General features: G+C 39.5%; 2 non-coding genes across 2 annotated transcripts; one reads left to right on the top strand and one right to left on the bottom strand.

The window, feature by feature from the left end:
- Positions 1–4,849: 4,849 nt before the first annotated feature.
- LOC148556237 (small nucleolar RNA R71) lies at positions 4,850–4,957 on the bottom strand. The gene has a single exon (XR_015887545.1). It is a non-coding gene; the product is annotated as a small nucleolar RNA R71 (small nucleolar RNA).
- A 17,427-nt stretch (positions 4,958–22,384) lies between these two features.
- LOC148556238 (small nucleolar RNA R71) lies at positions 22,385–22,492 on the top strand. Its single transcript, XR_015886854.1, has one exon. It is a non-coding gene; the product is annotated as a small nucleolar RNA R71 (small nucleolar RNA).
- Positions 22,493–23,364: the final 872 nt, after the last annotated feature.

Consider the following 23,364-nt stretch of genomic DNA (forward strand, 5'->3'; position numbering starts at 1 on the left):
TAGGGTAAGTTGTGCGGCGCAAGCGACGCGGACGCGTGGGTCAGGCATTCCCACGAATTGCGCTTAGATGGATTGATGCGGTCACGTCGGTCACGCGGTCGCGTGACACAGTTTATGCTACTGGCGCGAGGGCAGCCTCGTGCTCGCACAACTCTCTGTTCAAAATCTTAATTTGCCAAATTTCTGATATGACGCGGACGCGTGAGGCACGCGTTCGCGTGGTAAGGGCTGTGCGTCTAGTGCTAGTCCAGCACCACTCCAGCATAACTTTTGGCTATGCACCCTTTTCACGTCGATTTTCAGGTCACGCAGCCACGTGGGTGACGCGGTCGCTTGGGAGGCCAATGTTCCCACATGATGCGGACGCGTCGGTGACGCGGTCACGTGGGGTGATTTGTGCCAAAGGCACGCCTCCAGCCGCGCTCCTGCGTGACTCTCTGTTCGCTTTCTTATTCTTTCCGAGCCACCTGTGACGCGGACGCGTCATTGATGCGGGCGCGTCGCGTGAAATTTTTTTTTGATATATAAAATTATGCAAATGCAGATGCAAGCTAAATGTGCAAATAAGGAAAAGAGTTATTGGAAAAGAAAACTAAGAATAAAGAAAAGAACGATCATACCATGGTGGGTTGTCTCCCACCTAGCACTTTACTTTAACGTCCCTAAGTTGGACGCTCCACTAGCTCAGTCATCGGCTATGTGTGGATCTTCCAAGAGGAAGATCTCGAGCTCCTTGTTTTTCTTCATCTTCTCGCCATGGTAGAGCTTTAAACGATGTCCATTAACTTTAATGAGTTCAGAGCTTGAAGGATGACTAAGGTGAAAGACTCCGTACGGCTCAGCCTTCTCTAAGCTATATGGATTGATGAGGGATTATTTATATGCTTTTTGGCATTGTTTTTACATAGTTTTCAGTATGATTTAGTTAGTTTTTGGTATATTTTTATTAGTTTTTAATTAAAAATCACATTTCTGGACTTTACTATGAGTTTGTGTGTTTTTCTATGATTTCAGATATTTTCTGGCTGAAATTGAGGGACCTGAGCAAAAATCAGAGTCAGAGGTTGAAAAAGGACTGCAGATGCTGTTGGATTCTAACCTCCCTGCACACAAAGTGGATTTTCTGGAGCTACAGAACTCCAAAAGGCGCGCTTCCAATTGCGTTGGAAAGTAGACATCCAGGGCTTTCCAGAAATATATAATAGTCCATACTTTGCCCGAGTTTAGACGACGCAAACTGGCGTTGAACGCCAATTCCATGTTGCAGTCTGGCGTTCAGCGCCAGAAACAAGTTGCAAAGTGGAGTTCAACGCCAGAAACACGTTACAAACTGGCGTTCAACTCCAAGAATGACCTCTCCACGTGTAAACTTCAAGCTCAGCCCAAGCACACACCAAGTGGGCCTCGGAAGTGGATTTCTGCATCAATTACTTATTTCTGTAAACCCTAGTAGCTAGTCTAGTATATATAGGACATTTTACTATTGTATTGGACATCTTGGGACGTTTAGTTCTTAGATCATGGGGGCTGGCCATTTGGCCATGCCTGGACCTTATCACTTACTTATTTTCAACGGTAGAGTTTCTACACACCATAGATTAAGGTGTGGAGCTCTGCTGTTCCTCATGAATTAATACAAAGTACTACTGTTTTTCTATTCAATTCAACTTATTCCGCTTCTAAGATATCCATTCGCACCCAAGAACATGATGAATGTGATGATTATGTGACGCTCATCATCATTCTCACCTATGAACGCGTGCCTGACAAACACTTCCGTTCTACATGCAAACAAGCTAGAATGAATATCTCTTAGATATCTAATACAGAGGACCGAGTCCGAGATATTAGAGTCTTCGTGGTATAAGTTAGAACCCATGGATGGCCATTCCTGAGATCCAAAAAGTCTAAACCTTGTCTGTGGTATTCCGAGTAGGATCTAGGAAGGGATGGCTGTGACGAGCTTCAAACTCGCGAATGCTGGGCGTAGTGACAGACGCAAAAGGATAGTAAATCCTATTCCAGTATGATCGAGAACCGACAGATGATTAGCCATGCAGTGACAGCGCATTGGACCATTTTCACAGGAGGATGGGATGTAGCCATTGACAACGGTGATGCCCTACATAATGCTTGCCATGGAAAGGAGTAGGATTGATTGGATGAAGACAGCAGGAAAGCAGATATCAGAGGAACGAAAGCATCTCTATACGCTTATCTGACATTCTCACCAATGAATTACATAAGTACCACTATCCTATTTTATATTTTATTTATTTTCATCCACTATAATTTCTTAAAACAATTTAATCCGCCTGAATGAGATTTTCAAGGTGACCATAGCTTGCTTCAAGCCGACAATCTTCGTGGGATCGACCCTTACTCACGTAAGGTTTATTACTTGGACGACGCAGTGCACTTGCTGGTTAGTTGTACGAAGTTGTGAAACAGATATAAGATCATGAACGTGCGTATTGAGTTTTTAGCACCGTTACCAAGGAATGGAATGATCACGATTTCGCACACCAAGTTTTTGGCGCCGTTGCCGGGGATTGTACGAGTTTGGACAACTAACGGTTCATTTTGTTGCTCTGATTAGGTAACTTTATTTTAATTTTAACCTTTTTGTTTTTATTTCTTAATTCTCAAAAAATACAAAAAAATTCTTCAAAAATCTTTCAAAAAAAAAAATTTTTTCCCTTTGTTTTCGAAAATTATTTTAAAATTTTTAAGAATGAATTCTAAAGTTTCAAAGTGGTATGCTGAAGCTTGTCTAGCCATCAAGCTTTAGACTAACCTGGTATGATTCCTGGAATCTTGATTGAGGACTTTGAATTCATTGCTTCCTTTTCCCTATATGTTTTCGAAAAAATAAAAATATACAAAAATCCAAAAAAAATTAATAAAATCATAAAAATAAAAAATATTTTATGTTGTTTGTTTGAGTCTTGAGTCAATTTTTAAGTTTGGTGTCAATTGCATATTTTTATTTTTATTTTTCTAAAAATTTTCGAAAATTCATGCATTCATAGTGTTCTTCATGATCTTCAAGTTGTTCTTGATAAGTCTTCTTGTTTGATCTTCACATTTTCTTGTTTTGTGTCTTTTCTTGTTTTTCATATGCATTTTCTATTTGTTAGTGTCTGAAGTTTGCAAATTTCTAAGTTGGTGTCTTGCATGTTTTTCTTTCATTAAAAATTTTCAAAAATAAGTCTTGATGTTCATCTTGATCTTCAAAGTGTTCTTGGTGTTCATCTTGACATTCATAGTGTTCTTGCATGCATCACATGTTTTGATTCATAATTTTTATGCTATGAGTCTTTTTCATGTTTTTCTCTTTCCTCATTAAAAATTCAAAAATAAAAAAAAATATATTTCCCTTTTTTCACTCATAAATTTTCGAAAATTTGAGTTGGCTTTTTCAAAACTTTTTAAAATTTAGTTGTTTCTTATGAGTCAAATCAAATTTTCAATTTAAAAATCTTATCTTTTCAAAATCTTTTTCAAAAATCAAATCTTTTTTCATTTTACCTTCATATTTTCGAAAACTTTTTAAATTTGATTTTCAAAATCTTTTTCTTATTTTATTTCTTAAATTTCAAAATCTTTACTAACATTTAATATGATTGATTGAAAAATTTCAAGTTGTTACTTGCTTATTAAGAAAGATCCAATCTTTAAATTTTAAAATCATATCTTTTTAGTTTCTTGTTAGTCAAGTAATCAACTTTAATTTTAAAAAAAAATCAAATCTTTTTTTTAAATCTCTTTTTCAAATCTTTTTCAAAATAAGTTTCAATCAATCATATCTTATTAATTTTCAAATCTTATCTTTTTAAATTTCAATCATATCTTTTTCAAATTTCAATCTTATCTTTTCAGATTTTCAAAATCTCTTTCCATTAATCACTTAACTTTTTATTTGATGCTTATCTTTAGTAAAACTGCCCAACTAACTTTTTACCTTTAATTTTCGAAAATCCCTTCCCTCTTTTTCAAAATTCCTTTTTAATTAACTAATTGTTTTAAATTTTAATTTAATTTAATTTCAAACTTTAATTTTTGAAATTTAACTTTATTTTTTAATTTTTATTAATTTTTGAAATTCCCTCTCTCTCATCTCCTTCTATTTATTTATTCATCTACTAACACTTCTCTTCCATCCAAAAATTCGAACACCACCTCCCTATCTGTGTTCGAGTTTTTCCTCTTCTCTTCTTTACATTACATTCTTCTTTTCTCATACTTGCATGAGGAATCCCTATACTGTGACATAGAGGATTCCATATTTTCTTTTTCATTCCCTTCTTTGTCATATGAGCAGGAGCAAGGATAAGAACATTCTTGTTGAAGCAGATCCTGAACCTGAAAGGACTCTAAAAAGGAAACTAAGAGAAGTTAAAATACAATAATCCAGAGACAACCTTACAGGAATTTTTGAAAAGGAAGAGGAGATGGCAGCTGAAAATAATAATAATGCAAGAAGGATGCTTGGTGATTATAATACACCTACTTCCAAGTTTGATGGAAGAAGCATCTCAATCCCTACCATTGGAGCAAACAATTTTGAGCTGAAACCTCAATTAGTTGCTCAATGCAATAGAACTGCAAATTCCATGGACTTCCATCAGAAGATCCCTACCAGTTTTTAACTGAGTTCCTGTAGATCTGTGAGACTGTTAAGACTAATGGAGTAGATCCTGAAGTCTACAGGCTCATGCTTTTCCCTTTTGCTGTAAGAGACAGAGCTAGAACATGGTTAGAATCACAACCTAAAGATAGCCTGAACTCTTGGGATAAGCTGGTCACGGCCTTCTTGGCTAAGTTCTTTCCCCCTCAAAAGCTGAGCACGCTTAGAGTGGATGTTCAGACCTTCAAGCAAAAAGATGGTGAATCCCTCTATGAAGCTTGGGAAAGATACAAGCAGATGACCAAAAGGTGTCCTCCTGACATGCTTTCAGAATGGACCATTCTGGATATCTTCTATTATGGTCTGTCTGAGTTCTCCAAGATGTCACTGGACCATTCTGCAGGTGGATCTATTCACCTAAAGAAAATGCCTGCAGAAGCTCAAGAACTTATTGACATGGTTGCAAATAATCAACTCATGTATACTTCTGAGAGAAATTCCATGAATAATAGGACACCTCAGAAGAAGGGAGTTCTTGAAATTGATACTCTGAATGCCATATTGGCTCAGAATAAAATATTGACTCAGCAAGTCAATATGATCTCTCAAAGTCTGAATGGATTGAAGGAATCATCCAACAGTACTCAAGAGGCATCTTCTGAGGAAGAAGCTTATGATCCTGAGAACCCTGCAATAGCAGAGGTGAATTACATGGATGAACCTTATGGAAATACCTATAATCCCTCATGGAGAAATCATCCAAATCTCTCATGGAAGGATCAACAAAAGCCTCAACAAGGCTATAATAATGGTGGAAGAAACGGGTTTAGCAATAGCAAGCCTTTTCCATCATCTTCTCAGCAACAGACAGAGAACTCTGAACAAAATACCTCTAATTTATCAAACTTAGTCTCTGATCTGTCCAAGGCTACTCTAAGTTTCATGAGTGAAACAAGGTCCTCCATAAGAAATTTGGAGGCACAAGTGGGCCAGCTGAGTAAGAAAATCACTGAAACACCTCCTAGTACTCTCCCAAGCAATACAGAAGAGAATCCAAAGAGAGAGTGCAAGGCCATTGATATATCAATCATGGCCGAACCCACAAGGGAGGGAGAGGACGTGAATCCTAGTGAGGAAGACCTCCTGGGACGTCTAGTGATTAACAAGGAGTTTCCCTCTGAGGAACCAAAGGAATCTGAGGCTCATCTAGAGACCATAGAGATTCCATTAAACCTCCTTATGCCCTTCATGAGCTCTGATGAGTATTCTTCTTCTGAAGAGAATGAGGATGTTACTGAAGAGTAAGTTGCCAAGTACCTTGTTGCAATCATGAAGCTGAATGCCAAATTATTTGGTAATGAGACATGGGCAGATGAACCTCCCTTGCTCATCAATGAACTGAGTGATCTGGATCAACTGACATTACCTCAGAAGAAACAGGATCCTGGAAAGTTCTTAATACCTTGTACCATAGGCACCATGACCTTTGAGAAGGCTCTATGTGACCTTGGGTCAGGAATAAACCTCATGCCACTCTCTGTAATGGAGAAATTGGGAATCTTTGAGGTACAGGCTGCCCAATTCTCATTAGAGATGGCAGACAAATCCATGAAACAGGCTTATGGACAAGTAAAGGATGTGTTAGTAAAGGTTGAAGGCCTTTACATCCCTACTGATTTCATAATCCTAGACACTAGAAAGGATAAGGATGAATGCATCATCCTTGGAAGACCTTTCCTAGCCACAGCAAGAGCTGTGATTGATGTGGACAGAGGAGAGTTGGTCCTTCAACTCAATGAGGACAACCTTGTGTTTAAAACTCAAGGATCTCCTTCTGTGAACATGGAGAGAAAGCATGAGAAGCTTCTCTCAGTACAGAGTCAAATAAAGCCCCCACAGTCAAACTCTAAGTTTGGTGTTGGGAGGCCTCAGCCAAACTCTAAGTTTGGTGTTGAACTCCCATATCCAAATCTAAGTTTGGTGTTGGAAGTCTATAAAATTGACCTGATCACCTGTGTGGCTCCATGAGAGCCCACTATCAAGCTATTGACATTAAAGAAGCGCTTGTTGGGAGGCAACCCAATTTTTATTTATCTAATTTTATTTTTATTTTCATTGTTCTTTCATGTTTTATTAGGTTCATGATCATGTGGAGTCACAAAATAAATACAAAAATTAAAAACAGAATCAAAAACAGCAGAAGAAAAATCACACCCTCGAGGAAGGACTTACTGGCGTTTAAACGCCAGTAAGGAGCATCTGGCTGGTGTTCAACGCCAGAGCAGAGCATGGATCTGGCACTGAATGCCAGAAACAAGCATAGAACTGGCGTTCAATGCCAGAAACATGCTACATCTGGGTGTTGAATGCCCAGAACAAGCATCAATTCAGCGTTTAAATGCCAGAATTGCATGCAAAGGCGTTTTACATGCCTAATTGGTGCAGGGATGCAAATCCTTGACACCTCAGGATCTGTGGGCCCCACAGGATCATCTCAGCATCTGTAGACCCCACAGGATCCCCACCTACCTCCACTCATACTCTTCCCTCTTCTCATTCATCCTCTCTTCCCAATAAACACCCTTCCCCGAAACCCTTCACCAATCACCTCAATCTCTCTTCCCTATTACCACCTACCACCACTCATATCCTTCCACTCTTTCCCAAAAACCCCACCTACCTTCAAAAAATCAAAATCACTTTCCCACCCAAACCCACTCAAAATGGCCGAACCACCCCCTCTCCCCTCACTATATAAACCCCTCCATCCCTCCTTCATTTCCACACAACATAACCCTCTCCTCTATACCTTGGCCGAATACACCCCCCTCACTCTCCTCCATATTCTTTCTTCTTCTACTTCTTTTCTTTTTTCTCTTGCTCGAGGGCGAGCAATTTTCTAAGTTTGGTGTGGTAAAAGCATAAGCTTTTTGTTTTTCCATTACCATTGATAGCACCTAAGACCGGAGAAACCTCTAGAAAAGGGAAAGGGAAGACAAAAGCTTTCACTTCCGAGTCATGGGAGATGGAAAGATTCATCTCCAAAGCCCATCAAAACCACTTCAATGATGTTGTGGCCAAGAAGAAGGTGATCCCCGAGGTCCCTTTTAAACACAAGAAAAATGAGTATCCGGAGATCTGACATGAGATCCAAAGAAGAGGTTGGGAAGTTTTAACTAACCCCATCCAACAAATCGGAGTCCTAATGGTTCAAGAGTTCTATGCCGATGCATGGATCACTAGGAACCATGATCAAAGTAAGAACCCGAACCCAAAGAATTATCTTACCATGGTTCGGGGGAACTACTTAGATTTCAGTCCGGAAAATGTAAGGCTGGCATTCAACTTGCCAATGATGGAAGAGAACGCACACCCCTACACAAGGAGAGTCAAATTTGATCAAAGGTTGCACCAAGTCCTCATGGACATATGTGTGGAAGGAGCTCAATGGAAGATTGACTCAAAAGGCAAACCGGTTCAACTGAGAAGACTGGACCTTAAGCCTGTAGCTAGAGGATGGTTGGAGTTCATTCAACGCTCAATCATTCCCACTAGCAACCGGTCTGAAGTTACTATAGACCGGGCCATCATGATCCATAGCATCATGATTGGAGAAGAGGTGAAAGTTCATGAGATTATACCTCAATAACTCTACAAGGTGGCTGACAAGTCCTCCACTATGGCAAGGTTAGCCTTTCCTCACCTCATTTGCCATCTATGCAACTCGGCTGGGATTGACATAGAGGGAGATATCCTCATTGATAAGGATAAGCCCATCACTAAGAAAAGGATGGAGCCAACAAGAGAGCTTATTCATGGATCTCAAGGGACGCATGAAGAAGCTCATCACCAAGAAATCCCTGAGATGCCTCAAGGGATGCACTTTCCTCCACAGAATTTTTAGGAGCAAATCAACACCTCCCTAGGAGAATTAAGTTCCAACATGGGACAACTAAAGGTGGAACATCAAGAGCACTCCATCATCCTCCATGAAATTAGAGAAGATCAAAGAGCAATGAGGGAGGAGCAACAAAGACAAGGAAGAGACATAGAAGAGCTCAAGGACATCATTGGTTCCTCAAGAAGAAAACGCCACCATCACTAAGGTGGACTCATTCCTTGTTCTTAAATTTTCTGTTTTCATTTTTTATGTTAAATGTTTATTTATGTTTGTGTCTTATTACATGATCATTAGTATCTAAGTGTCTATGCCTTAAAGTAGTGAATATGAATCCATCACCTCTCTTAAATGAAAAATGTTTTAAAAACTAAAGAACAAGAAGTACATGGTTTCGAAGTCATCCTTGAAACTAGTTTAATTATTTTGATGTGGTGACAATACTTTTTGTTTTCTGAATGAATGCTTGAACAGTGCATATGTCTTTTGAATTTGATGTTTAAGAATGTTAAATATGTTGGCTCTTGAAAGAATGATGACAAGGAGACATGTTATTTGATAATCTAAAAAATCATAAAAATGATTCTTGAAGCAAGAAAAAGCAGTGGATACAAAGCTTGCAGAAAAAAAATAGCGAAAAAAAAAAGAAAAAAAAGAACAAGCAAGCAGAAAAAGCCAAAAGCTCTTAAAACCAAAAGGCAAGAGCAAAAAGCCAGTAGCCCTCAAAACCAAAAGGCAAGGGTAAATAAAAAGGATCCAAGGCTTTGAGCATCAGTGGATAGGAGGGCCTAAAGGAATAAAATCCTGGCCTAAGCGGCTAAACTAAGTTGTCCCTAACCATGTGCTTGTGGCGTGAAGGTGTCAAGTGAAAACTTGAGACTGAGCGGTTAAAGTCAAGGTCCAAAGCAAAAAAAAGAGTGTGCTTAAGAATCCTAGACACCTCTAATTGCATACTTTAGCAAAGCTGAGTCACAATCTGAAAAGGTTCACCCAGTTATGTGTCTGTGGCATTTATGTATCCGGTGGTAATACTGGAAAACAAAGTGCTTAGGGCCATGGCCAAGACTCATAAAGTAGCTGTGTTCAAGAATCAACATACTGAACTAGGAGAATCAATAACACTATCTGAACTCTGAGTTCCTATAGATGCCAACCATTCTGAACTTCAATGGATAAAGTGAGATGCCAAAACTATTCAAGAGGCAAAAAGCTACAAGTCCCGCTCATCTGATTGGAGCTATGTTTCATTGATAGTTTAGAATTTATAGTATATTCTCTTCTTTTTATCCTATTTGATTTTCAGTTGCTTGGGGACAAGCAACAATGTAAGTTTGGGTTTGTGATGAGCGGATAATTTATACGTTTTTTGGCATTATTTTTACATAGTTTTCAGTATGATTTAGTTAGTTTTTAGTATATTTTTATTAGTTTTTAATTAAAAATCACATTTCTGGACTTTACTATGAGTTTGTGTATTTTTCTGTGATTTCAGGTATTTTCTGGCTGATATTGAGGGACCTGAGCAAAAATCAGATTCAGAGGTTGAAAAAGGACTGCAGATGCTGTTGGATTCTGACCTCCCTGCACTCAAAGTGGATTTTATGGAGTTACAGAACTCCAAAAGGCGCGCTTCCAATCGCGTTGGAAAGTAGACATCTAGGGCTTTCCAGAAATATATAATAGTCCATACTTTGCCCGAGTTTAGACGACACAAACTGGCTTTGAACGCCAGTTCCATGTTGTAGTCTGGCTTTTAGCGCCAGAAACAAGTTGCAAAGTGGAGTTCAACGCCAGAAACATGTTACAAACTGGCGTTCAACTCCAAGAATGACCTCTCCACGTGTAAACTTCAAGCTCAGCCCAAGCACACACCAAGTAGGCCCCAGAAGTAGATTTCTGCATCAATTACTTATTTCTGTAAACCATAGTAGCTAGTCTAGTATATATAGGACATTTTACTATTGTATTGGACATCTTGGGACGTTTTGTTCTTAGATCATGGGGGCTGGCCATTCGGCCATGCCTGGACCTTATCACTTATGTATTTTCAACGGTAGAGTTTCTACACACCATAGATTAAGGTGTGGAGCTCTGCTGTTCCTCATGAATTAATACAAAGTACTACTGTTTTTCTATTCAATTCAACTTATTCTGCTTCTAAGATATCCATTCGCATCCAAGAACATGATGAATGTGATGATTATGTGATGCTCATCATCATTCTCACCTATGAACGCATGCCTGACAAACACTTTCGTTCTACATGCAAACAAGCTAGAATGAATATCTCTTAGATATTTAATAGAGCGGACCGAGTCCGAGATATTAGAGTCTTCGTGATATAAGTTAGAACCCATGGATGGCCATTCCTGAGATTCGGAAAGTCTAAACCTTGTCTGTGGTATTTCGAGTAGGATCTGGGAAGGGATGGCTGTGACGAGCTTCAAACTCGCGAGTGCTGGGCGTAGTGACAGACTAAAAAGGATAGTAAATCCTATTCCAGTATGATCGAGAACCGACTGATGATTAGCCATGCAGTGACAGCGCATTGGACCATTTTCACAGGAGGATGGGATGTAGCCATTGACAACGGTGATGCCCTACATAAAGTTTGCCATGGAAAGGAGTAGGATTGATTGGATGAAGACAGCAGGAAAGCAGAGATCAGAGGAACGAAAGCATCTCTATACGCTTATCTGAAATTCTCACCAATGAATTACATAAGTACCACTATCCTATTTTATATTTTATTTATTTTCATCCACTATAATTTCTTAAAACAATTTAATCCGCCTGACTGAGATTTACAAGGTGACCATAGCTTGCTTCAAGCCGACAATCTCCGTGGGATCGACCCTTACTCACGTAAGGTTTATTACTTGGACGACCCAGTGCACTTGCTGGTTAGTTGTACGAAGTTGTGAAACAGATATAAGATCATGAACTTGTGTATTGAGTATTTAGCGCCGTTACCAAGCAATGGAATGATCACGATTTCGCACACCATGGACCATCCCATCTTGATCTCAACTTGCCTGGCATGAGCCTCAGTCTAGATTTGTAAAGGAGGACTAAGTCCCTAGGTTGGAACTCTTTCCTCTTGATTTGCTGATCATGTACAGCCTTCATCTTTTCCTTGTACAACCTTGAGTTCTCATAAGCTTCCAGGCGAAGGCTTTCTAATTCTTGCAGTTGCAATTTCCTTTCAGCTCCGGCTGTTTCAAATCCCATGTTGCACTCTTTTACTGCCCAAAAGGCTTTGTGCTCTACTTCAACTGGGAGATGACAGGCTTTTCCGTAAACTAAGTGGAAATGACTCATCCCAATGGGTGTCTTGTATGCTGTTCTGTATGCCCAAAGTACATCTTTGAGCCTGGTGCTCCAGTCTCTCCTATGAGGTTTGACTATCTTCTGCAAGATACCCTTTATCTCTCTGTTTGACATCTCAGCTTGCCCATTAGTCTGAGGATGGTAGGCGGTTGCAACTTTATGAACTATCCCATGCTTCTTCATTAATCCTGTTAGTCTCCTGTTACAAAAATGGGTGCCTTGATTGCTCACGATTGCTCGTGGGGATCCAAAGCGACAAATAATGTGGTTTCTAACAAAGGAAAAAATAGTGTTAGCATCATCAGTGCGGGTAGGAATTGCTTCCACCCATTTGGAAACATAATCCACAGCAAACAATACATAAAAGTAACCATTAGAAATTGGAAATAGACCCATGAAGTCAATGCCCCAAACATAAAAAACTTCACAGAAAAGCATAATTTGTTGAGGCATCTCATCCCTCTTAGATATATTACCAAATTTTTGGCATGGGAAACAGGATTTACAAAATTCAGCATTGTCTCTAAAAAGAGTAGGCCACCAGAATCCATAGTCTAGGATTTTTCTAGCTGTTCTTTGAGGGCCAAAATGTCCTCCACTCTCAGATGAGTAGCAGGCCTCTAAAATAATCTGGAATTCTGATTGAGGCACACACCGTCTAATTACCTGGTCAGTGCCACATCTCCATAAATATGGGTCATCCCATATATAATATTTAGACTCACTTTTCAGCTTGTCTCTTTGATGCTTAGTAAATTTTGGAGGAAAAGTGCGGCTAACTAGATAATTAGCTACAGGTGCATACAAGGGACTACCTTAGATACTGCTTGTAGGTTATCAAATGGGAAATTATCAGCTATAGGAGTGGAGTCATGCTTAATGTGCTCAAGGCGACTCAAGTGGTCTGCCACTAGATTCTGGTTACCACTCCTATCCTTAATTTCTAAATCAAATTCTTGTAGTAGCAGTATCCAATGTATAAGCCTTGGTTTGGATTTCTTTTTAGCTAATAGATACTTTAGAGCTGCGTGGTCTGAGTACACTACTACTTTCGTACCAAGTAAATAGGCTCGTAATTTATCCAGAGAAAAAACAATATCAAGAAGCTCTTTCTCAGTAGTAGTATAATTAGACTGAGCGGCATCTAAAGTTTTAGACGCATAAGCAATTACAAAGGGGTCCTTACCTTCACGCTGAGCCAGTGCTGTACCTACTGCATGGTTGGAAGCATCGCACATTATTTCAAATGGCTGGCTCCAGTCTGGTCCTCTCACAATTGGAGCTTGAGTCAGGGCGGTCTTCAGCTTATCAAACGCTTGTTTGCAATCCTCACTGAACTCGAACTCAATATCTTTCTGCAGTAGTCTGGATAAGGGAAGAGCTACCTTACTGAAGTCCTTAATGAATCTCCTGTAAAAACCTACATGGCCAAGGAATGAACAGACTTCCCTCACAGAAGAGGGGTAAGGTAAACTAGAAATAACATCCACCTTTGCTGGATCTACAGAAATGCCAGTATTAGACAAAACATGTCCTAGTACAATCCCTTGTTTGACCATAAAGTGACATTTTTCAAAATTCAATACAAGGTCTGTATTGACACATCTATCTAACACTCTAGATAAACTATCCAAGCAAAGAGTAAAGGAGTCACCATATACACTAAAATCATCCATAAAAACCTCCATACAGTCCTCAATAAGATCAGAGAAAAGACTCATCATGCACCTTTGGAAAGTAGCTGGTGCATTGCACAAGCCAAAGGGCATTCTCTTGTAAGCATAAGTCCTAAAAGGACATGTAAAAGTGGTCTTTTCCTGATCTTCAGGAGCTATATGAATTTGGAAATAGCCTGTGTAACCATCTAAAAAACAATAATGTGATTTACCTGACAGGCGATCCAGCATTTGATCAATGAATGGAAGAGGATAGTGATCCTTACGAGGGGCCTGGCTTAGGCGTCTGTAGTCAATGAAGACCCTCCAGGCATTCTGAACTCTGGTTGCCATGAGCTCTCCATGCTCATTCTTCACTGTAGTGATTCCAGACTTCTTGGGCACCACTTGTACTGGGCTTACCCAATCACTGTCTGAGATGGGGTAGATGATATCTGCCTCCAGCAGTCTGGTCACTTCCTTTTTGACAACCTCTAAGGTAGTGGGGTTCAGTCTTCTCTGGGGTTGATGGACAGGCTTTGCTCCCTCTTCTAAAAATATTCTGTGCTCACAAACTTGAGGGTTGATACCTACTATGTCTGCCAAACTCCAGCCAATTACCTTCTTGTGCCTCCTCAGCACACTAAGTAACTACTCTTCTTGTTGAGAAGTGAGTTCCCTTGCAATGATAACTGGAAACTTCTGCTTGTCCTCAAGGTAAGCATATTTGAGGTGTGGAGGGAAGGGTTTCAATTCTAACTTCTGCTCATGGTCAGGCTCTGGGGTATCTAGAGCTGGTAACAATGGTAAAGCACTTTCATTGTCCTCTGAGAATGTCCCCACACTTGGACCTTGTCCTATGTAACTCTCTTCAAATTCCTCATGGTGAACTTCAGCCACGGTTTCATCTATGATGTCACACTGGAGGATAGAATGATCCTCCGGAGGATGCTTCATAGCTCCATTCAGATTGAAGATTACTACTCGGCCATCTATTTCAAAAGAGTATGTTCCTGAAAAAGCATCCAATTTGAACTTTGAGGTCTTCAGGAATGGTCTTCCGAGTAGGATTGATGATGGCTTTTCTGAGTCATTTTGGGGCATCTCCAGGATATAAAAATCAATGGGAAAGGTGAGCCCCTTAATGCCCACTAATACATCTTCAGCAACTCCAGCCACTGTAATAATGCTTTTATCTGCTAACATAAAACGAGCTGCCGACCTTTTTAAGGGAGGGAACCTCAAATTATCATATATAGACAAAGGCATTATACTAACACATGCTCCTAAATCACATATGCAGTCAGAAAATATCACACCACCAATAACACAATTAACCATACATGGGCCCGGATCACTACACTTTTCAGGTATACCTCCCATTAAAGCAGATATAGAACTACCTAAAGGAATAGTTTCTAATTCATTAATTTTTTCTTTATGTATACATAAATCTTTTAGAAACTTTGCGTACATAGGTACCTGCTGAATAACATTAAAAGGGGAACAGTTACCTCAACCTTTTTGAATATTTCTACCATTTTGGGATCAGGTTCCAGCTGCTTCCTGGGCTTCCTTGCAAGTTGTGGAAATGGAATGGGAATGGTGTTCTTCACAGCTTCAGCGTCCTCTGGTGCTTCTTCCCGTGGTTGAACTTCTTTTTCATCAACCCTGTCCTGTATGTCCTCTTCCTCTTCAACATCTTCTACCTCCACCACCTCTTCAGCTGAGGCGTGTTCTGGTGGGTTTGGCTCCTCCTGATTCCTCTCCTGCAGTATGGTTCCGGACCTTAGGGTGATGGCATTGATGCCACCCTTTGGATTGGGTAATGGTTGAGAGGGGATTCCACTGGAGCTCAAAGGCTGGTTATTGGAGTTATTCATTGATCCAATCTGTGAGATAAGAGCTTGCAAGGTAGAGTTCAGACCATTTAGAGTAGAATTAAGGTTATTTTTCATGGCCTGTTGTCTCCGATCAATAGATTGTAGTAACTCATCATTAGCAGATGAAGAGGGGTAAGTGATCTGAGAGGTCTGCTGTTGGTTATTCAGTGGTCCTTGGGATAGCCTCAGGTGAGGTGCTCTGTATGGCTGGTTCTGGTTCTGCTGCCTGTTGGAGTACTCTCAAGATTAATTGATAATTGAGGGTTGTTCTGTTAGTTATCCCTTACTAGGTAAGGGAAAGTCAAACAAGTTAGAAAGCTATTTCTATTCAGAAGTCCAAATCCGCTCAATTAAAAAGGATTGGTGTCAGTGACTAGAGGGCAAACCAACAATAAACCCAATTACAATTTTTCTTTTAAGCATTCCAACTCAAGGTCTTCCTTTCAATCAACTCCCATCCAAGTTATGGAACTACTCGCTCATTGTGAATGTAGAATTCATAACATAGGAAAGGGAAATATAGAAACACATGATAAACAATAATCAAAGGGATCAATTAAAAATAAAAATAGTTCTTGTATTAATAAACTCTAAAAATAATTCAATAATAATTCTAAATAAACAAAGGACATGGAAGAGTAAGAGACAGGTAAAGAAAACAAACTAGAATGACAAAGTCTTGCTGAGGTAATAACTCTTCTCAATATCCCAATGCAAAAAGCAATAAAAATAAAATCCTAAGAACTATGAATGTGAAGAGAGAAAACCTAGAGGAGGAGTAAAACTAGATCTAGAACTGAGAATTGTCTGTAATGAATTGTTGTTTTCATTTCTGCATGTTTCTTGGCTCTAGTCTGCTTTTCTGGGCCGAAAATTGGGTCAAAACAGGGCCCAAAATTGCCCCCAGCAAATTCTGCAGATTCTGCAGATCGCGCATGTCACGCGATCGCGTCATTCATGCGAACGCGTCATTCGGCGTTTTGCCTTGCCACGCGTGCGCGTCGTCTACGCCTCCATGTCACTTGTGCAGTTCCAATCCGAGCGGTCACGTGAACCATGCGTCCGCGTCACTTCTCGCTGGTCATCTCCTCAATTTCTTGTGTTCCTTCCATTTTTGCAAGCTTCCTTTCCAAATTCCAAGTCATTCATGCCCTATAAAGCCTGAAACACTTAACACACAGATCACGGCATCTAATGGAATGAAGGAGAATTAAAATACATAATTAAAAGTCTTTAGGAAGCAAATATTCAATCATGTAATAATTTTAGGAAGGAAATATAAATGCATGCCAATCATATGAATAAGTGGGTAAAGAATTGATAAAACCATACAATTAAGCACAATATACACCATAAAATAGTGGTTTATGAGCTCTCAAACGTGAATCAAACTTTGTCACAATTCCGCACAACTAACCAGCAAGTGCATTGGGTCGTCCAAGTAATAAACCTTACATGAGTAAGGGTCGATCCCACGGAGATTGTCGGCTTGAAGCAAGCTATGGTCACCTTGTAAATCTTAGTCAGGCGGATTCAAATGGTTATAGAGAATTGATAATTAAAACATAATTAAAATATAAACTAGGATAGAGATACTTATGTAATTCATTGGTGAGAATTTCAGATAAGCATATAGAGATGCTTTCGTTCCTCCTGAACCTCTGCTTTCCTGCTGTCTTCATCCAATCATTCCTACTTCTTTCTATGGCAAGCTGTATGTTGGGCATCACCGTTCTCAATGGCTACATCCCGTCCTCTCTGTGAAAATGGTCCAATGCGCTGTCACTGCATGGCTAATCATCTGTCGGTTCTCGATCATACTGGAATAGGATTTACTATCCTTTTGCGTCTGTCACTACGCCCAGTACTCGCAAGTTTGAAGCTCATCACAGCCATCCCTTCCCAGATCCTACTCGGAATACCACAGACAAGGTTTAGACTTTCCGGATCTCAGGAATTGCCATCCATGGGTTCTAACTTATACCACGAAGACTCTAATATCTCGGACTCGGTCCCCTTATTAGATATCTAAGAGATACTCATTCTATCTCATCTTCATGTAGAACGGAAGTGGTTGTCAGGCACGCGTTCATAGGTGAGAATGGTGATGAGCGTCACATAATCATCACATTCATCATGTTCTTGGGTGCGAATGAATATCTTAGAAGAGGAATAAGCGTGAATTGAATAGAAAAACAATAGTACTTTGCATTAATTCATGAGGAACAGCAGAGCTCCACACCTTAATCTATGGTGTGTAGAAACTCTACCGTTGAAAATACATAAGTGATAATGGTCCAGGCATGGAGGAATGGCCAGCCCCCATAAAGGTCTAAGATAGCATAAAACTGATCAAAGATCAGATCAAAAGATTTAAATACAATAGTAAAAAGTCCTATTTATAGTAAACTAGTTACTAGGGTTTACAGAAATGAGTAAATGATGCAGAAATCTACTTCCGGGGCCCACTTGGTGTGTGCTTGGGCTGAGCATTGAGCTTTACAATTGTAGAGGCTTCTCTTGGAGTTGAATTCCAGTTTGTAACCTGTTTATGGCATTTAACTCCACTTTGAAACCTATTTCTGGCGTTTAACTCCAGAATAGGGTAGGAAGCTGGCGTTGAACGCCAGTTTGTGTCTTCTAAACTCGGGCAAAGTATAAACTATTATATATTTCTGGAAAGCCCTAGATGTCTACTTTCTAACGCAATTGAGAGCGCGCCATTTGGAGTTCTGTAGCTCCAGAAAATCTACTTTGAGTGCAGGGAGGTCAGAATCAAAAAGCATCTGCAGTCCTTCTTCATCCTCTGAATCTGATTTTTGCTCAAGTCCCTCAATTTCAGCCAGAAAATACCTGAAATCACAGAAAAACACACAAACTCATAGTAAAATCCAGAAATGTGATTTTTATTTAAAAACTAATAAAAATATACTAAAAAATAACTAAATCATACTGAAAACTATGTAAAAATAATGCCAAAAAGCGTATAAATTATCCGCTCATCACAACACCAAACTTAAATTGTTGCTTGTCCCCAAGCAACTGAAAATCAAATAGGATAAAAAGAAGAGAATATACTATAAATTCCAAAATATCAATGAAACTTAGCTCCAATCAGATGAGCGGGACTAGTAGCTTTTTGCCTCTTGAATAGTTTTGGCATCTCACTTTATCCCTTGAAGTTCAAAATTATTGGCATCTATATGAACACTTAGAATTCAGATAGTGTTATTGATTCTCCTAGTTCAGTATGTTGATTCTTGAACACAACTACTTTATGAGTCTTGGCCGTGGCCCTAAGCACTTTGTTTTCCAGTATTACCACCAGATACATAAATGCCACAGACACATAACTGGGTGAACCTTTTCAGATTGTGACTCAGCTTTGCTAAAGTCCCCAATTAGAGGTATCTAAGGTTCTTAAGCACACTCTTCTTTTTGCTTTGGACCTCGACTTTAACCGTTCAGTCTCAAGTTTTCACTTGACACCTTCACGCCACAAGCACATGGTTAGGGACAGCTTGGGTTAGCCGCTTAGGCCAGGATTTTATTCCTTTAGGCCTTCCTATCCACTGATGCTCAAAGCCTTGGATCCTTTTTATTACCCTTGCCTTTTGGTTTTAAGGGCTATTGGCTTTTTTCTCTTGCCTTTTGGTTTAAAGAGCTTTTGGCTTTTTCTGATTGCTTTTTCTTTTTCTTTCTCTTTTCGCCATTTTTTTATTTTTTTTTCGCATTTTTTCTGCAAGCTTTTGTATTCATTGCTTTTTCTGGCTTCAAGAATCATTTTTATGATTTTTTAGATTATCAATAACATTTCTCCTTTTTCATCATTTTTTCAAGAGCCAATATATTTAACATTCATAAACCACAATATCAAAAGACATATGCACTGTTCAAGCATTCATTCAGAAAAAAAAGTATTGTCACCACATCAAAATACTTAAACTAGTTTCAAAGATGAATTCGACACCATGTACTTCTTATTCTTTTGTTTTTAGAACAGTTTTCATTTAAGAGAGGTGATGGATTCATAGGACATTCATAGCTTTAAGACATAGACATTTAAATACTAATGATCATATAGTAAAAACACAAACATAAATAAAACATAAGGCATAGTAGATGAAAAATAGGAAAATAAGAACAAGGAGATTAAGTAACGGGTCCACCTTAGTGAGGGTGGTGTCTTCCTCTTCTTGAAGAACCAATGGTGCTTTTGAGCTCCTCTATGTCTCTTCCTTGTCTTTGTTGCTCCTCCCTCATAGCTCTTTGATCTTCTCTAATTTCATGGAGGATGATGGAGTGCTCTTGGTGCTCCACCCTTAGTTGTCCCATGTTGGAACTTAATTCTCCTAAGAAAGTGTTGATTTTCTCCCAATAGTTTTGTGGAGGGAAGTGCATCCCTTGAGGCATCTCAGGGATTTCATGGTGAGGAATTTCCTCATGCTTTTGTTGAGGTCCATGATCTCTTGTTTGCTCTATCCTTTTCTTAGTGATGGGCTTGTCCTCTTCAATGAAGATGTCTCTGGCCTTAGGTGCCATAAATGGTTATGGAAAAACAAAAAAGCAATACTTTTTCCATACCAGACTTAAAATGTTTGCTCGTCCTCGAGCAAAAGAATGAGGAAAGGAGGAGAAGAAGAAGAAATGGAGGAGATGGAAGTGTGTGGTGGGTTCGGTCAAGGGGTTTTAGGTGGTTATGATGTGTGAAAAGGAAGGAGTGATGGTTTGAATTTGAGTGGGTGGGTGTAGGTGGGTTGTATGATGGTTTTGGAGGAGTAATGGAGGTGATTGGTGGAGGTTAATTGAGGAAGAATGTTATGAAAAGGTGTGAAGAGGAGAGAAGAAGAGGTAGGGTAGGTAGGGATCCTGTGGGGTCCACAAATCCTGTGGGGTCAAGGACTTAACATCCCTGCTCCAATTAGGCGTGCAGAATGCCCTTGCTGTGCAATCCTGGCGTTTAACGCCAGACTGCTGCTTGTTTCTGGTGTTAAACACCCAAATGTAGCCTGTTTCTGGCGTTTAACGCCAGGTAGATGCTTGTTTCTGGCATTAAATGCCAGACAGATGCTTGTTTCTGGCGTTTAAACACCAGAATGCTCCTCCTCTAGGGTGTGCTGTTTTTCGTTCTGTTTTTAATTTTTTAGTAGTTTTTGTGACTCCACATGATCATCAACCTAATAAAACACGAAATAACAAAAAGAAAATAAAATAGATATGATTAAATAACATTGGGTTGCCTCCCAACAAGCGCTTCTTTAATGTCAATAGCTTGACAGTGAGCTCTCATGGAGCCTCACAGATAATCAGAGCAAGGTTGGAACCTCCCAACACCAAACTTAGAGTTTGAATGTGGGGGTTCAACACCATACTTAGAGTTTGGTTGTGGCCTCCCAACACCAAACTTAGAGTTTGACTGTGGGGGCTTTGGTTGACTCTGCAGTGAGAGAAGCTTTTCATGCTTCCTCTCCATGGTTACAGAAGGAGATCCTTGAGTTTTAAACACAAGGTTGTCCTCATTTAGTTGGAAGACCAACTCTCCTCTGTCCACATCAATCACAGCTCTTGTTGTGGCTAGGAAGGGTCTTCCAAGGATGATGGATTCATCCTCATCCTTCCCAGTGTCTAGGATTATAAAATCAGTAGGGATGTAAAGGCCTTCAACCTTTACTAACACGTCCTCTACTTGTCCATAAGCCTGTTTTCTTGAGTTGTCTGCCATCTCTAATGAGATTCTGGCAGCTTGCACCTCAAAGATCCCAAGTTTCTCCATTACAGAGAGTGGCATTAAGTTTATTCCAGACCCCAGGTCACACAGAGCCTTCTCAAAGGTCATGGTGCCTATGGTACAGGGTATTAAGAATTTGCCAGGATCCTATTTCTTTTGAGGTAATTTTTGCCTATCCAATGCATTCAGTTCATTGGTGAGCAAGGGAAGTTCATCTTCCCAAGTCTCATTACCAAATAATTTGGCATTCAACTTCATGATTGCACCAAGGTACTTAGCAACTTGCTCTTCAGTAACGTCTTCATTCTCTTCAGAAGAAGAATACTCATCAGAGCTCATGAAGGGCAGAAGGAGGTTCAATGGAATCTGTATGGTCTCTAGATGAGCCTCAGATTCCTTTGGTTCCTCAAAGGGAAGCTCCTTATTGGTCACTGAGCGTCCCAGGAGGTCTTCCTCACTAGGATTCACGTCATCCTCCTCCCTTCTAGGTTCGGTCATCATGGTCAAATCAATGGCCTTACACTCTCTCTTTGGGTTTACTTCTGTATTGCTTGGGAGAGTACTAGGAGGAGTTTCAATGACCCTTTTACTCAGCTGGCCTACTTGTGCCTCCAAATTTCTAATGGAGGACCTTGTTTCATTCATGAAACTTAGAGTGGCCTAAGATAGATCAGAGACTATATTTGCTAAGCTAGATGGATTCTACTCAGAATTCTCTGTCTGTTGCTGAGTGGATGATGGAAAAGGCTTGCTATTGCTAAACCTATTTCTTCCACCATTATTAAAGCCTTGTTGAGGCTTTTGTTGATCCTTCCATGAGAAATTTGGATGATTTCTCCATGAGGGATTATAGGTGTTTCCATAGGGTTCACCTATGTAATTCACCTCTGCTATTGCAGGGTTCTCAGGATCATAAGCTTCTTCTTCAGAAGATGCCTCTTTAGTACTGTTGGATAATTCCTTCAATCTATTCAGACTCTGAGAGATCATATTGACTTGCTGAGTCAATATTTTGTTCTGAGCCAATATGGCATTCAGAGTATCAATTTCAAGAACTCCCTTCCTCATAGGCGTCCCATTACTCACAGAATTCTTTTCAGAAGTGTACATGAACTGGTTATTTGCAACCATGTCAATGAGTTCTTGAGCTTCTACAGGCATTTTCTTTAGGTGAATTGATCCACCTGCAGAATGGTCCAATGACATTTTAGATAATTCAGGCAGACCATCATAGAATATATCCAGGATGGTCCATTCTGAAAGCATGTCAGAAGGAAACTTTTTGGTCAGTTCCTTGTATCTCTCCCAAGCTTCATAGAGGGACTCACCTTCTTTCTGTTTGAAGATTTGAACATCCACTCTAAGCTTACTAAGCTTTTGAGGAGGAAAAAACTTGGCTAAGAAAGCTGTGACCAGCTTATCCTAAGAGTTCAGGCTGTCTTTAGGTTGAGAGTCCAACCATATTCTAGCTCTGTCTCTTACAGCAAACGGGAAAAGCATAAGCCTGTAGACCTCGGGATCGACCCCATTGGTCTTAACAGTATCACAGATCTGCAATTCAGTTAAAAACTGAAAAGGATCTTCTGATGGAAGTCCATGAAACTTGCAATTCTGTTGCATCAGAGAAACTAATTGAGGCTTTAGCTCAAAATTGTTTGCTCCAATGGCAGGGATTGAGATGCTTCTTCCATGTAAATTGGAATTTGGTGCAGTAAAGTCACCAAGCATCTTCCCTGCAATGTTATTATTTTCGGTCATGTCTCCTTCTTTTTCGAAAATTTTAGTAAAGTCCTCTTCAGAGTGTTGTGTTTTAGCTTCTCTTAGCTTCCTCTTCAGAGTCCTTTCAGGTTCCAGATCAGCTTCAACAAGAATGTTCTTGTCCTTGCTCTTGCTCATATGAAAAAGAAGATAACAGAAAATATGGAATCCTCTATGTCACAGTATAGAGATTCCTTTATGTGAGTAGAAGAGAAGAAAAAGAATTCGAACACAGAAAGAGGGATAGGGTTCAAATTTTTAAGAAGAAGAGAAGTGTTAGTAGATAAATAAAATAATTAGAAAGAGATGAGGGGGAGAGAATTTCAAAAATAATTAAAAAGAAAAGAAAAATATTTTTGTTTTTAATTCAAAAATTAAAGTTAAAATTCGAAAATGAAGAAAGGAAAATAAAATTAAATCAAATTAACATTTAAAATAAATAGTTAATTAAAAAGAAATTTTGAAAAAGAGGAAGGTGATTT

This window comes from Arachis ipaensis, chromosome B6, assembly GCF_059453495.1.
Source record: "Arachis ipaensis isolate K30076 ecotype BB chromosome B6, ASM5945349v1, whole genome shotgun sequence".
Classification (NCBI taxonomy): domain Eukaryota; kingdom Viridiplantae; phylum Streptophyta; class Magnoliopsida; order Fabales; family Fabaceae; genus Arachis; species Arachis ipaensis.